The 16,343-nt window shown below is 43.1% G+C and overlaps 1 protein-coding gene across 3 annotated transcripts in view; it reads left to right on the forward strand.

Moving 5' to 3' along the window:
• Nucleotides 1–16,343, forward strand: part of LOC137095160 (4-aminobutyrate aminotransferase, mitochondrial) — a 57,742-nt gene that overhangs the window by 546 nt on the left and 40,853 nt on the right. The gene's annotated exons all lie outside the window — the stretch shown is intronic.

A 16,343-nucleotide genomic window follows, 5' to 3' on the forward strand; every position in this document is an offset into this window, starting at 1 on the left:
ACATGCCTCTTGGAGAAGGGCCCCAATTCTACTCTGGATGTATATTTTATGTTTCATCAATGCTATATACATGTAGCTCAATTCTATCCATCAGGAAGCAGGTGCCACTGCCTCAGCCAATCATTGGCATCATATTTGGGGTGTTTTGGATTTCTGGATGAAGGATACTCAACCTGTAGCCCAGGCATGGGCAAACTTTGGCCCTCCAGGTGTTTTGGACTACAACTCCCACAATTCCTAACAGCCTACCGGCTGTTAGGAATTGTGGGAGTTGTAGTCCAAAACACCTGGAGGGCCAAAGTTTGCCCATGCCTGCAATAGCCCCTTCCTGATTCCTAGACCTCCAAATCCCCCCGACTATGTGAATGGAGAAGGCCATCAAGTTAGTCATCCATCTATGTAGGCCAGGAGAAGGTCACCACAATGGTGGTTCACCTGCATAGAATGTGAGCTTTGTATCTGGTTGATGGAAGCAGTGGTTAGTGGAGAACCAGGTTGGCAATCCAGCAAAAGAGCTCCCAGTTGATATTTTACTTGAGAAAGGTCAGAAATGGAGCATCTTGTAAGTGAGGTATCTGGTTAGGCTGGGAGAAGGTTAGTTCACCTGAGTTAGGCAAGGCAAAGGTCATTTGGTTAGCGGAGTACCAGGAGAAAAGCATCAGTTCGATGGTTCACCTACATAAGCTAGAAGAAGGGCATCTGATTGATGGAGTGCCTACAGAGTGGCACAAGATTGGTGGATTACCTGGGAAAGGCCAGGAAAGAAGTCATCCGGTGGGTTATTCACCTGGGTAAAGTAAAGAAAGAGGCATTTGCTTGACAATCAATTTATGTAAGGCCAGAAGAGAGGCATGTTATTGGTGAAAAACCTAGAGAAGTTCCTTAATAGACCAAGAAAGGGGCATTTGGTTGGGGATTCACCTGTGTAAGCCCAGGAGAGAGGCATGTGGTTGGTGAAATACCTGGTGAAGTACCTTGGTAGACCAAGAAAAAGGCATTTGGTTGCCAATTCACCTGTGTAAGGCCAGGAGAGAGGCATGTGGTTGGTGAAATACCTGGTGAAGTACCTTGGTAGACCAAGAAAAAGGCATTTGGTTGGTGATTCACCTGTGTAAGCCCAGGAGAGAGGCATGAGGTTGGTGAAATACCTGGTGAATACCTTGGTGGACCAAGAAAAGGGCATTTGGTTGCCAATTCACCTGTGTAAGGCCAGGAGAGAGGCATGAGGTTGGTGAAATACCTGGTGAAGTACCTTGGTAGACCAAGAAAAGGGCATTTGGTTGGTGATTCACCTGTGTAAGCCCAGGAGAGAGGCATGTGGTTGGTGAAATACCTGGTGAAGTACCTTGGTGGACCAAGAAAGGGGCATTTGTTTGGGGATTGACATGTGTAAGGCTGGGAGATAAACATGTGGTTGGTGAAATACCTAGTGAAGTTCCTTGACCAAGAAAGGGGCATTTGGTTGGGGATTCACCTGTGTAAGCCCAGGAGAGAGGCATGTGGTTGGTGAAATACCTGGTGAAGTACCTTGGTAGACCAAGAAAAGGACATTTGGTTGCCAATTCACCTGTGTAAAACCAGGAGAGAGACATGTGGTTAGTGAAATACTTTGGTAGACCAAGAAGGGGGCATTTTGTTGGAGATTCACCTGTGTAAGGCCAGAACAGAGGCATGTGGTTGGTGAAATACCTAGTGAAGTGCCTTGGTAGACCAAGAAAGGGGCATTTGGTTGGTGATTCACCTGTGTAAGCCCAGGAGAGAGGCATGTGGTTGGTGAAATACCTAGTGAAGTACCTTAGTAGACCAAAAGGGGGGCATCAGATGGGTAGGTCCAGGAGAGGGGCACCTGGATAGATAGAGCACAAAAGAGGACATTTGTAAGCACAAATTGCTCTCTGGATTTCTCTTTGATCTCTCTTTGAAACCTGTACAGCCTTCCTTAGGATATCATTCCCAGAAGCACATGCACATCCCAAACAGGTGTACTCTGCATTTTGTGTCATGGATTTTAATCAGCTTAAGTGGTAAAAAGGGGGTTTGAATCCACCAAGCGCTGCTTGAGTGTGTCTCTGAGCAAGGACCAGTTTCGAAACGTGAAGGCAAATTGTCATCGAGGATTAAAGGCCCTTTGTTGACATGCCATGTTGGTTGCCAAAAATACACAAACATATCTGTGTTGGCATTTACGTCTCAAACTGTCCTCTTCTTTACCCCAAAAAAGGAAGATCTCTGGGAGAAGAACACAGAAAAAGATGTATAACATTTTCTGCACTCTAGCATACAGTCTCAAAATTTCTTATATTATTCATTTTTTTGACATTATCATTTTTCCGTACTTGCTGCCAGAAAGAGAGCAAGATAAAGTGTTTTTTGTTTTTCTAAAAAAAACATTTCTCATATTTTGTTTTATCAAAGAGCAAATCAGGAAATGAGGAAGAAGATCAACAATGACAAACATGAAGCTTAATTCATTAGTCAGAATAGTGCTCTACTCTGTTTCGATAGGAAAAAGAAAGAGATGATGGGGGAAAGAAAGGACTTAGAAGCAGGAATCATTATTGTTTATGTTGCCTGGTATTCATTGGGCTTGATATATTATATTTATGGTATTGCCTCCTTGTGTCTTTTTGGTCCTAGCCAAATATCATCTCAGAACTTTAAATGCTGTTTTGGAGGATGACTTCAAGGGATGCTCTTTATTTATAAATAGGATTTAAATATTTTAAAATTTAAATTAAATGCACCTGTCAAATGACAGCTTCTTCCAGCCTTCCTTGCTCTGTCCTTCTCTCTTTCCTTTCTGCCTGTCCCATTCCTGTTTTTCTTTTCCCCACATCTCATCCTTTGTGTAGCCCCCCCCCCCCCTCACCGTGGCGCAATGGGTTAAACCCTTGTGTTGGCAGGACTGAAAACTGACAAGTCAGAGGTTTGAATCCGGGGAGAGCGCAGGTGTGCTCCCTCTATCAGCTCCAGCTCCTCATGCAGGGACATGAGAGAAGCCTCCCTCAAGGATGGTAAAACATCAAAACATCTGGGCATCCTCTGGGCAACATCCTTGCAGACGGCCAATACTCTCATGCCAGAAGCAACTTGCAGTTTTTCAAGACACTCCTGACACAGGGGGAAAAATCCTTTTATGTAAGAAGGGGTCTGTCTTTTGGGATTTTCTCTAGGTCAAGCTGCTTCTGAACCTCTCCATTTGTGTGTTCATTGGGAAATTGGTTCCCCAATGCCACTTCAGGTCTTTATTTATTTGCCTCCCCCTTGGATGAAGGGTTATGGTCTTATCATTTGAATTTGTCGGGTCTTGGGCTGCTGTGTTTTTGTGATTTGAAAAATGGAAAGGGACTAGACATTGGATTTATGCTGGAACGGGCATCAGACTTGTGGAAGGAAGATCTGGGGTTCCCTTCCTACCTGTCTTGCTTAGTGGCATCAAGAAATATCCCCACCCCCTACTTCAGTTTTTCATTTCCTAGAGAGAAGGATTCTTTTATGTGGAACGAGGCGGTAAAAGGACCTTGGATTGCAGGTGATGTCTTATCAAACTAGTTATAAATTGTCGTATTGCACTCACAAGTTATAAAACCAAGCTGTTGCACTTTAGTCTTTGTGCTTCGTCATGACAAAGCCAAAGAGGCAAGCGTTTCCAGGCTGCTGCATCAGCAAAAATGTGGGGAATGTTCTTCTGGGGATTATAACGTCCAGATCTCCTTACCTGCATGGCTCCGTTCTGGGAGCTGTAGTCCACAAAAGGTGACTTCCGTACATCAGTCTCTGCAAATATCTAAAGGGCTGTAGCACAGAATAAGACCAACACAAGCCTCTCTTCGATTAGGATGGTGGTATGATGGATTTGGATGTTGTAATCTGAAAAAGTAAGGATGGGATTTGAATTTATTTATTTATTTACGACATTTATATGCCGCCCTTCTCACCCTGAAGGGGACCCAGAGCAGCTTACAATATATATATACATACAATATATTATATTCTTGGCATAGTACAATATCAGTATTAAATATTACTATATTGTTTGTTTATTTATTTATTTATTTACGGCATTTGTATGCCACCCTTCTCACCCTGAACGGGACCCAGAGCATCTTACAATATATATATACATACAATATATTATATTATTGGCATAGTACAATACCAGTATTAATCAATATCAGTACTATACCATTATATTGTAATATTATTAGTAATATTACATGTAATATAAATATAAAATTATAATATCATATTATTATTATTTTACTGACACAAAAATACAATATGTCACAGCAAACGAGATATATATGCTGGATTTCGTATCACAGAATCACAAGTCGAACACTTCCCAAGCGTCTAGGACTGTGTGATGATGATGATGATGATGATGATTATTATTATTATTATTATTTGAAACACAACAAGATGAGTCCACAGCAGACACTCTGCTGGCTATTATATTGGATCACACGTCGGACACTTTCCAAGTGTCTAGGACTGTGTGGTATATTAGCAAATAATGCATGCAGATCCCAGTAATGTGGCCTTCTGCAGCTCGCAGATGGTAATTTTGTCAGCACCGATTGTATTTAAGTGCAGGACAAGGTCTTTAGGCACTACACCCAGTGTGCCGATCACCACTGGGAGAACCTTGATAGTTCGATCTTTAAATCCTCGTATCGTGTCAGCTTCTCTAGTTGTTTTTCTTCAATCCTGCTGTCACCTGGGATTGCGACATCGGCAATCCATACTTTGTTTTTTAACACAACCATGAGGTCAGGAGAATTATGCTCCAAAATTCTGTCTGTCTGAATCCAGAAGTCCCAGAGTAGCTTGACGTGTTCATTCTCTGTAACTTTTTCTGGCTTGTGATCCCACCAGTTCTTTGTTGCAGGCAGATGGTATTTGTGGCACAAGTTCCAATGAATCATCTGAGCAACGGTATTATGCCTCTGCTTGTAGTCTGTCTGTGCGATCTTCTTGGCAGCAGTTGAGGATGTGATCTATTGTTTCATTTGCTTCCTTGCAGAGTCCACATTTTGGATCTGCCATTGACTTTTCAATTCTGGCTTTTGATGGCTTGCTCTTGGGCTGCCAGAATCAGCCCCTCCGTCTCCTTTTTCAAAGTTCCATTTGTGAGCCACATCCATGTTTTTTTCATTATTATTATTGTTATATTGAAATTAAACCACACACATTCCCTGCCTTCCTTGCTTCAGGTAAACATGGGAAGCAAGAGGCAACCAGAAACTTTACAGCGGAAAAGCTGAATTGTAAGAGGCACTGGATATGCTTACCTGGAAGTTCCACCTGAACAGCATGCAAATATATTTTTAACCAAATTGAGGGATCTGTTGCAAACCGCTGCAGTCTTTCCTGGAGAGGATGCAAAATACCAGGAAGCCCTTGACTGGCAGCTTATTGCCAGGAATTGAAGTTGCTTTTCCCCACCCCCACCCATGCTTTTTTATTGGCTTGATGTTGTAATTCTAATATGAGGTGTTGTGTCATTCCTAGCTTTAGAGGAAAGATGTTGGCTGTTGCCATATTTGTTGGAATGAGAGACCGTGGTCTCCTTTGAAATTAGGTAGCCAAAGGGAAAACTCCTGTGCCTTTGATGATTGTGTAAAAGAAGAAATTTCAGCAGTTAGGACTGCTAACGCACAAGTCAGTGGTTCGAATCTGAGGAGAGCGGGTTGAGCTCCCTCTGCCAGCTTCAGCTCCCCATGTGGGGACATGAAAGAAGCCTTGGCACACTTACCAAGGGACGTGAAGGTCGGAGTTCTAGATATGAATGGTTTTCAAGGACTCTTTCGGTGAAAGACTAGAAAGCTAGCCACTGAAGGACAACTTCAATGGGGGAGCAGCTTCCTTGTTTTGACCTTCCAGCCATAGTTGCACCCTTGCACTATATAGGATCAGCTCTCCATAATGTTTATTTAATATAGGTGCCCCCAATGGCGCAATGGATTAAACCCTTGTGCCAGCAGGACTGCTGACCGATAGATCAGCGGTTAAAATCCAGGAAGAGTGGGTTGAGGTCCCTCTGTTAGCTCCAGCTTCCTCCCTTCCTTCCCTCTTTCTCTTCATCTCCTTCCCTAGGAGCCCTCAGGGGCACAATGTGTTAAACTCTTGTCCTGGCAGGACTGAAGACAGGTTGGAGATTCATATCTAGGGAGAGCACAGATGAGCTTTCTCTGTCAGCCCCAGCTCCCCATTCAGGGACATCAGAGAAGCCTCCCACAAGGATGTTAAAACATCAAAACACCCGGGCGTCCCCTGGGCAACGTCCTTGCAGACAGCCAATTCTCTCACACCAGAAGCGACTTGCAGTTTCTCAAGTAGCTCCTTGACATGGAAAAAAAAGCAGGTCCTGCTTCTTACAAGCCACACCTGATGGATTACTCCCCTTTTTATAGGTATAAGAGCCTCCCCAATTTTCATTCTTGCAACCCCATTTGGGTACCTTGACATGATAGACTTTAGGATGAACAAAGACCTCGATAAAGCAGAACCAATGACAGACGCCTACATATTAAATTATTAACTCTGAGGTTTTACATTGATATAGCATTAGAGGTTGTGCAATAGTGATTATAATGTGGAAATGTGGGCGTTTTGTTTTTGTAATTCTACGTAAATATTGTGTGTTGAGGATGGTATTTAATTTCCTTGTACAATGTACAATCACAGTAAAGTCATTCTATTCTATTACTAGGAGAGTGACTGTCATAGTAGCAAGTTGAAGATGGTACGTGGAGCTTTCTAGCATTGGTGGAAATGCCCAGAAGATGGTAGACTCTCGTTTATTAGGGTTTGAAGTAGATGTTGGAAGTCTTTATCTAGAGATACTTCAGCAGTGGATTCCTGTGTTGGCAGGGGATTAGACTAGATCAGTGATCTCCAAATTTGGGCATGTAGATATTTTGGACCTCTGCTTCCAGAATCCTTGATTATAGTCCAGGTTCACTCGCATTTGTGGCAGTGGAAGTCCAGAAGATGTGTAGGCCCAAAGTTTTGGGACTCACTGGACTAGATGGTCTTTGAAGTCCTTTCCTACACCATTATTCTAGGCTCCGAAACAACAACAACAACGATCTGTCAGCTGCAAAAGGCCCCTTTCTTGGATCTGCGCACATCATTCGAAAATACATCACACAGTTCTAGACGCTTGGGAAGTGTTCGACTTGTGATTTTGTGATATGAAATCCAGCATATATATCTCATTTGCTGTGACATACTGTGTTTTTGTATCAGTAAAATAATAATAATAATAATAATAATAATAATAATAATAATAGTGCGGTTTTCTGGCATTGTATATTTCTGCCACTTCTATGATTGTGCATTTGTATTTTGATTCTGTAGCCCACTTGTCTATGGATGTCCAGAATCAGCAGCATCCACCGCAGTCCTTTTTATCCTGGGCGTTGACCGAGCCAGTATAGACTTTGTTTTGGTTTGCTTCTCCATAGTGCTAATGGGTTAGGTGCTGTCGGTTCCACTCCTCAGCTGAGACCTCTCTGGCTTGGTTGGAACTGCTGCCAGCACAGCTCTCAGCATCCTTGGAGCAGTTAAGCCCCCCACCACGACAAGGTATAAACCAGTACAGGTGGTCCCAGTGGTCATCGGCATACTGGGTGCCATACCAAAAGATCTCAGCCAGCATTTGGAAACAATAAACATTGACAAAATCACAATCTGTCAACTGCAAAAGGCCACCCTACTTGGATCTGTGCGCACCATTTGAAAATACATCACACAGTCCTAGACGCTTGGGAAGTGTTTGACTTGTGATTTTGTGATATGAAATCCAGCATACAGATCTCGTTTGCTGTGGCATAATGTATTTTTGTGTCAGTAAAATAGTAGTAATCATCACCATCTTTATTTATATTCTGCCTGCAGGGACTCAGGGCAGATACATACACATATATGACAAACATTCAATGCCGTCATACAATTAACAAAGACAGACACTACATAAACAGAGGTAAAGGCTTCCCATCTTTTTCCATCTCCGGCATCTGGAAGCTGTACTCGACTCCAACCACAGGGGTGTTGTTGTTCCATCTTCCATGCCAAGGAACTTTGTTCCCTTAGTTTTAATTGTGTGTTGTCTTATTGTTATGTTATTGTTATGTTTCTGTTTCTCCGAACGTATTCTCCCCTACGAACCATCAAGATTACTAAGATCATCTGGAGAGGCCCTGCTCTCGGTCCCACCAGCCTCGCAAGCGCGGCTGGTGGGGACGAGGGACAGGACCTTCTCGGTGGTGGCCCCACGACTCTGGAACTCTCTCCCTCTGGAGGCCAGAACCGCCCCATCCATCCTAACATTTAGGAAACGGGTGAAGACGTGGCTGTGGAGTCAGGCCTTCGAGGAATGAGACAACACCATAGGACTCTGAATGGAAGTGGATATAGACCCATCTTATTAGGACGACTGACCACTGTAGTTTTATATTTAGTGTTTTTAAAGTTGTTTTGTAATTTGTGATATATGATATTTTAATGAATGTATATGTTTTTATGGTTGTAAACCAGGCTGAGTCCCTCAACGAGGTTGAGAAGCTCGGTATACAAAATTGTGAAATAAATAAATAAATAAATAAATAAATTTTGATATTTTATTGTCCATGTTTTATTTTAATTGCGTTATTATTGCTTGTATTGTTGTTTTTGGGCTCGGCCTCATGTACACCGAGTCCCTTGGGAGATGGTAGTGGGGTACAAATAAAGCTTTATTATTATTGTTGTTGTTGTTGTTGTTGTTGTTGTCTTTAGACGCCCTCCCAATCAAATTGCCGGCATGTCCACATGGGCTCCTTTTTATTATTTCCCCACCAAAGTGGTCCCTATTTATCTACTCGCATTACTGTTTTCTAACTGCTAGGTGAGCAGAAGCTGGGCTGATGGTTGGGAGCTCACGCCAACCTGGGCTTGAACTGTCAACCTTTCGATCAGCAAGATTTTCTGCAGCTGGCGGTTTAACCAGCTTTGCTAAATGGGAAACAGAGAATGTTCTTCCGTCTCCACACTGTTCAAAACTGATCATGTCTCTACCGTTTTTCATAGTGTGTTGTTTCTTCCATTGTCCTTTGCCTGACTTGATCCCTTCTAGAGAGCAAGGGAAATGTCCTTATTATCTTCTTGGTTTCACCATCTTCTGGGTGTCATTGACGTGTGTTTTTGACTATCAATGGGTCAAATTCTGTCCAACGGCCTCGGAATCAGCAAGGTGTCCTCAGAGAATGTGGCACGTCCATGCTGTGTTACTTTTTGTCATTGTGCTCTTGAGAGTCTATATATGGCATTTCCATTAAGGTGTTCTGTCATCAGATTGTTATCATTGCTTCCAGAACGCTGCTGTTGTTCTTGTTGGGTTGCTGTGAGTTTTCCTGGCTGTATGGCCATGTTTCTCACACATTCTCTCCTGACCTTTCTCCCACATCTATGGCAGGCATCCTCAGAGGTTGTGAGGTCTGTTGGAAACTACACAAGTGGGGTTTATATATCTGTGGGATCATGTTCAGGGTGGTCTCATGGTTTTCAGGGAGGAAACCATGAAAATGAACAAAATCTGGGTACCAGTATTTTAAAAACTCTAAAATAAGGACAGTAAATAAGGAACAACACTTAGAAAACAGATGAATTCTGGCACAGGAATCAATCATGGCCAGCTAACACAACCCCAATAAAGGATTCCCCCAAGCAGGAATCAGTCAGGCTTTGAAGCTGCAAGACCATTCAATGCTAATTAAGCTGGCCAATTTCAACATTCACACCTGTCTCAAGAAGACACAAGTTTTTTTCTCCCTCCCTGGACATTTCACAGATATATAACCCCCACTTGCCTAGTTTCCATCAGACCTCACATCTCTGAGGATGCCTGCCATAGTTGTGGGTGAAACGTCAGGAGAGAATGCTTCTGGAACATGGCAATACAGCCCGGAAAACTCACAGGAACCCATGTAATGTTATCATGGCTGAGCAGGGATTCGAACCTTGATCTGAAGAGACATATTCTAACAACTTGGTGGCTCGTTTTCTTTCCTATTGCTTTTCCATCCGAGCACAAACCAGGGTTGACTCTGGTTAGCTTCACAGATAATATAAAATCAGGGTAATAATAAAGTAAAATCAGACACAATTGGCCAGTTTCTGAAATTAGCTTGTGTATGGTTGTAAACAATAGAAATTTTAAACAGTTTTAAACTAGTAGTCTCTGAAGCTCCAAAGCTATTGGTTTTAAAGAGGGGAAATCTTATAGGGACCCTGAATGGTTTATGTGACATGGAGTCCTTGAAGCCTAGTTTTCCAGCATCTTTGCAAAACCATCAGAACCCTGCGGTGCTCTTTTTTTGGGACCTGGACTATTTTTGAGATGCAACAAATGAGCAGTTTGATAGCTCCGATCAAAGGTCTCTCTGGCAGGCTTCACGGGTGTTGCTTTGCTCTGCATTTACTGGCTTCATTAGAGAAATCGCGGCTTGGATTTCCCATTCAGCCTTTACAGGAAAGCAGCCGGGCGATGCATCTGCACCGCTGAATTATTGCAGTCTGATACCACTTTACTTGCTCAAGCTAGTGTTGCAATTTTCCAAGGTCTCTAGCAGAGGGTGTGTACTTCACCAACCTATGGATCCCTGGGTAGTTCGTAAGTGGTGTCAAACTGCATTTATTCTGCAGTATATACCATGCATGGGCAAATGTTGGCCCTCCAGGTGTTTTGAGCTTCAACTCTCACAATTCCTAACAGTTGGTAAGCTGTTAGGAATTGTGGGAGTTGGAGAGAGTCACCAGCAATTATGGTTGACGATTGGTCATCCAAATGCTCTCGTGTTAAATATGCCATCTCCACTTGTCCTTGAAGGAAAGGCCTCTTTGTAAGGATGGCGTTTGTCTTGACATTCGGAAACATGTGCATCCTTTGAATTATATTTCTGCAACTTGAAATTTAATTGGTAGTGAAGATGGTTGCTAAAAGGGTTTATAGACTGGAAAGCGAAACACGGGCTATCCATTCTTTAATGGTCAAGTGGTTGTGTTTTACTGATGTCAATTTCAAGCAAATCTATTTTGGGAAATAGGGGCCAAAACCTCATTGGACTGTGCCAACTCAAGTAGACCCATCAACAATTGAGATATAAGCCAACCGATTGGTAAAACCAGTTAATTCATTGATTTTACTCCTTTGGCCAAGTTCTACTAAAGTGTGTGCTTAGCCCTTGCTTGTATCCTTCAACTAGACCATTAATTTGTCCTTTCTCCATTTTCTTTTTTTTTTAAATTCCTTTCTTTTTATTGCATTTTTAGAAATCCAAGTTTTAAAAATAGCACTTTGGACAGGTCCATTTTAATAGTGTAACTCCAACCAAAAATATATATCTTTTAGCTTTGGACAGCACACACACACATACACACACTCACATACACAGAAAATCTATAATTATAACCATTTAAATAACCATACATATATATGGGGCTATATACATGTGTGTATGTGTGTGTTTGTATGTGTGTATATAATAGACATGGTCAAACTTCGACCCTCCAGGTGTTTTGGACTTCAACTCCTGCACAACTGGCTGTTAGGAATTGTGGGAGTTGAAGTCCAAAACTCCTGAAGGGCTAAAGTTTGTCCATGCCTGGAAACACACACATGCGCGCGCACACACGAACACACATATTTATATAATTATTTAAGTGGTTATAATGCCATAGATTGTGTGCGTAAATGTGTTACTCTAATGCATTTGTAAAACCAAGGAACATCCACTGCAAAGGCTGTCTCTCTTGTTCCCATCCAGCATCCCTGAGAAGATTGACTGATGGGAGTTATAGTCCAAAATACCTGGAGGTCTCTGTTACATCATCGGCGCTGGAGGTATTTCGGAGCCAGTGCTTAAATTCTGTCAGATTGGATTTATTTCAAAGTAGGCTTGTTCGGGAGCGCCTTCCTTCGAAAGGCTGTCCTGTTTGGTTTGACGTCTCCTTTGTGAGATTCCTGTGACCTGGTTTGCCTTCTTGCAGGCACGACGTGATATGGTTGCATCTGACATTTCCATCTCCGTCTCAAGAAGCTGTGGTTTAAGAGAGGCAGGATGTGGGCCGAGAGCCATAGAAACAGGAAAAGAAAATCCCTTTGTGGGTTCACTGTTTTGCAAGAAGATCTAGTCTTTTAGAAAAGGTCTCAGTCTGCTGGTAATTCTGGTGGAGACCCCTGATTTTGGTGATCACAGAAGGATAACTATTGTAATTTGTCATTATTGTTGCTTGTGTGCAGCGTTTTGAACATTGGACCATGGTTCGTATCCCTGTTTGGCACACCTCGACAAGTCCGTCCCTCTGAGTTTGAAATCATGGTAGTTGTGGTTTTCCAAAGCTTTTAGCTTTCTCTATCAAATAATGCTCCCCAAACTACAACTCCCAAAATGTGTTGTCAAAGGCTTTCATGGCCGTAATCACTGGGTTGTTGTGAGTTTTCCGGACTGTATGGCCATGTTCCAGGAGCATTCTCTCCTGACATCTCACCTGCATCTGTGGCAGGCATCCTCGGAGGTTGTGAGGTCTCCCAAAAATTCCATAACATTGACTCATGGCAGTTAAAGTGGTGTCAAATTGCATGAATTATATGGCACTGCTTTGGCTTCTGAGGAAAACAACAGCAAATCTCATTTGGATACTAAATCTGGGCAAGAAAACCCTAAAATAGACTTGGGTTGACCGAGTCATAAAGCAATAACAAACCCTAGTATATCAGCATCGCAGGGTGCATCTGCACTGTAGAATGTATGGAGGTTGACACCACTTCAGTGGCTATGGCTCAATGCTATGGAATTGTGGGAGTTGTAGCTTTACAAAGTGTTTAGCCTTCTCTAGGTTGCTGGTGCCTCACCAAACTACAAATCTCATGATTCCATCACATTGAGCCATGGCAGTCCAAGCGGTGCCAAACTGCATCCATTCTACTGTGTAGATGGAATGATGCAAAGTGCATTGAGCATCCCTAATCCAAAATGCATGGGACCAGATGTGTTTCAGTCTTTCCCCAAGTGGTGTCAAACTGCATTACTGCTACAATATAGATGCACCCACGGTCTTTGCTAAATCGACTCCTCCTTGGGTCTATTACATAAATCCCATCCATTCTGTTCTTCTTTATCACGGCCAAAAAGATGTGAACCTGCGGTGCACGGCTTTACTGGACTGACTCAGCATCCCGTGTCTAATAATTACACATCCCTTTGCTGGTTCTTCTTCCATTAGTTTCTACAGCAACCGTATAATAGTGGTTTATGGCACAAAAGGTGTCCCCCTCCTTCCTTGTCATTGATTGGTCCCCTTTGCGCTCCTGTGCCTGCCCCGCCATGGGTGCCATGACAACCCATGCACAGCGGCTGCTTTCCCTGCTCGCACTTTGGGAGGATGGCTTCCTTGCATTATGCACCTCTCTGTGCGCTTGTGTGTGTGTGTGCAGAGCTGGGAGTGTGCCAGGCAGGGATGTGCGCATGGAAGCATTGTAAAGGATGGTCCACACATTAGGGCCATTAACTTCTTTTTCTTAGGGGTGCGTAATGGATGCCACAATGCCGGGAAATGACCCATTTGCGCCTGACGGAATCCAGTGCGGCCATGCAGCATTTCAGGAGCAGGGTTACGGTTCTTTTTCTTTCTCTGTGGTTGGAAAACACATCCCTTTGGCACACATCCACCCTACCTTTCACAACTGCATTGTCAAGCTATGACTTGCAGTCTGGCCAACCGACCAGATTAATTGCCTTGAGCCACTTTTGCAAAACAGGCAGTTGCAAACTGCAATAAATCATAGAATCATAGAGTTGGAAGAGACCACATGGGCCATCTATTTTTTTTAGACTCACACAAATAGGCAAAGAACACGGAGCAAGCTTGTTTACTGCTATCCCAAAGAGTTGGAAGAGACTCCCAAAGGACTTCCCCATTCTGCCATAAAAGAAGGCACCATCTGATCCCTCCCGATATGTGGCCATCCAGCCTCATTGAGACAAATAGGGTTATAGAATTGTAGAGTTGGAAGAGACCATAAGGGCCATCCAGTCCAACCCCCTTCTTCCATGCAGGAAAAGCATGCAGGAACAGATGGCCATCCAACCTCTACTTAAAAGCCTCTTAAAAGGCTTTTAAGTAGAGTACTTAAAAGAAGGAACCTCCGCTACACTCCAAGGCAGAGAGTTCCACTGTTGAACAGCTCTTCCTAAGGTTCGGGTGGGATCTCCTTTCCTGTCATTTGAACCCATTGCTTCACGAGACCTAGTCTCCAGGGCAGAAGAGAACAAGCCCTGCTCCCTCTTCCTAAGGACATATTTTCAAATATTTAAACATGGCTCTCATGTCTCCTCTCAAACTTCTAATCTGTAGGCTAAATAGACCCAGCTCTTTGGGCCACTCCTCAGAAGAATTCATGGTCTCCAGACCAAATGGAAAAAAATCCTAAACAGAACTTATTTATTTATTTGTTTACAGTATTTATATTCCACCCTTCTCACCCTGCAGGGGACAGTGCACATATACATGGCAAACATTCAGTGCCATAGACACACAACATATATAGACAGACGAAGAGCAATTTAACATTCCAGCTTTTTCATGAAGGTATTCCAGCCACCCGGGGAGCTGTCGCTTCATTGTCTATTTGTGACACTGATGTAGTACTTCCTCATTCTTTGCATGCTTGCTGGAGATTTTTATGGCGTCGTAAATTAGCCTCCCAGCATAAGCGGTATCTAAATTTTCAACTTAACAGATGCAACTTTCTTTCGGGCTGCAAAGGTCGACAACAAGTTACACAAATTGGTCGGAAGCCCAGGCTGGCTTTGAACTCATGACTTATTGGGCAGTAGTGATCTTCATGCAGCTGACTCCCAGCCAGCTGCGCCACAGTCCCGGTGCAACTTGGAGATATTCAGATCCAATTTATCATGCAACTATTCTCTGCTGCAGAGTTTTTGTTTTTGTTGTTATTGCTGTTGGCGTCGTCGTTATCATCCTTCCCACTTTCATTCCTTTTTAAAACCAACCAAAGTCATCTGTGGATGCAGCTGTCAGTGTCTGAAATTGTGCTAAACAAGAATCTTGGGGTGGAGGATTGCAAGACGGAGAGCCCTTGCGTGGCCTGTGAGTCAGCATCCTTCTTTAAACTGAACTGGATTTGACCTTCTTTTCCATCCGGGAAGCAAACTAAGTGTGGAAGGCAGTGGGGGATTTAGCGGCGAGGCCAAAATGTCTGCCTCCTCAGTTGCAAAATGCGCTTAAAGTTTTGGGTGATGCTCCACAGGGATGGAAGTCCAGGGCCCGGTGGTTAATTAATATTCTTTTTAAAGGTAGTAGTTACTGTGGAAAGAAAACAACTTTGAATACATCTCTGGGATGATTGATTAAATTCTGTTAGTGGAAAGAAAGAAAGAAAGAAAGAAAGAAAGAAAGAAAAGAAAAGAAAAGAAAAGAAAAGAAAAGAAAAATGGGGGAGGAAGAAGGGACATGATGAAACGATGCTGGCATTTCAATTAGACTTTTCAAATACTTCAGTAAGCACTGAGGTTAAGCCAACAAAAGAGGAAGTTTCACAGAGGAGAGTGGAAGGGAAGATTTGCCAATTCGGAGGAATCCATAGCTTTAGTAGAGGATTACGTTAAAGCATTAATCACACACAGTGACCACAATCCCAACATTTATCTCATATAGATAGATGGATAGTAGGCATGGTTAGGTACCGTCGGAATCTTTGTAATTTGGAATAAAGTCAGAAAAGTTACCGTTTTGAAGCGATTTTGAAGTTTTTAAGAAAACCGGAAGTCCCTTTGCCCTTCCGAAGCTTTTTGTTATGACTCATGAAGTGAGTTGGAAAAGATTCAGCTTTTCCCAGCTTCTGGTCTCTGGCCTCGGCTCAAGCCAGAGAAGCCAGTTTTAAACCAGAGAAAAAAGGAATTTCCTCCATTTGCTTTTCTCCACTTCTGGTCCCTGGCCTCGGCTCAAGCCAGAGAAGCCAGTTTTAACCCAGAAAAGGAAGGAATTTCCTGGCCTCAGCTCAAGCCAGAGAATCCAGTTTTAAACCAGAGAAGGAAGAAATTTCCTCTGTTTGCTTTTCCCCACTTCTGGTCCCTGGCCTCGGCTCAAGCCAGAGAAGCCAGTTTTAATGCAGAAAAGGAAAGAATTTCCTCCGCTGCTTTTCCCCACTTCTGGTCTCTGGCCTCGGCTCAAGCCAGGGAAGCCGGTTTTAAACCAGAGAAGGAAGGAATTTCCTCCGCTGCTTTTCCCCACTTCTGGAGTAAAAAAACTACTTTCAAAGTAAAGACCACCCAATA

Source organism: Anolis sagrei, chromosome Y (genome assembly GCF_037176765.1).
Source record: "Anolis sagrei isolate rAnoSag1 chromosome Y, rAnoSag1.mat, whole genome shotgun sequence".
Classification (NCBI taxonomy): Eukaryota; Metazoa; Chordata; class Lepidosauria; order Squamata; family Dactyloidae; genus Anolis; species Anolis sagrei.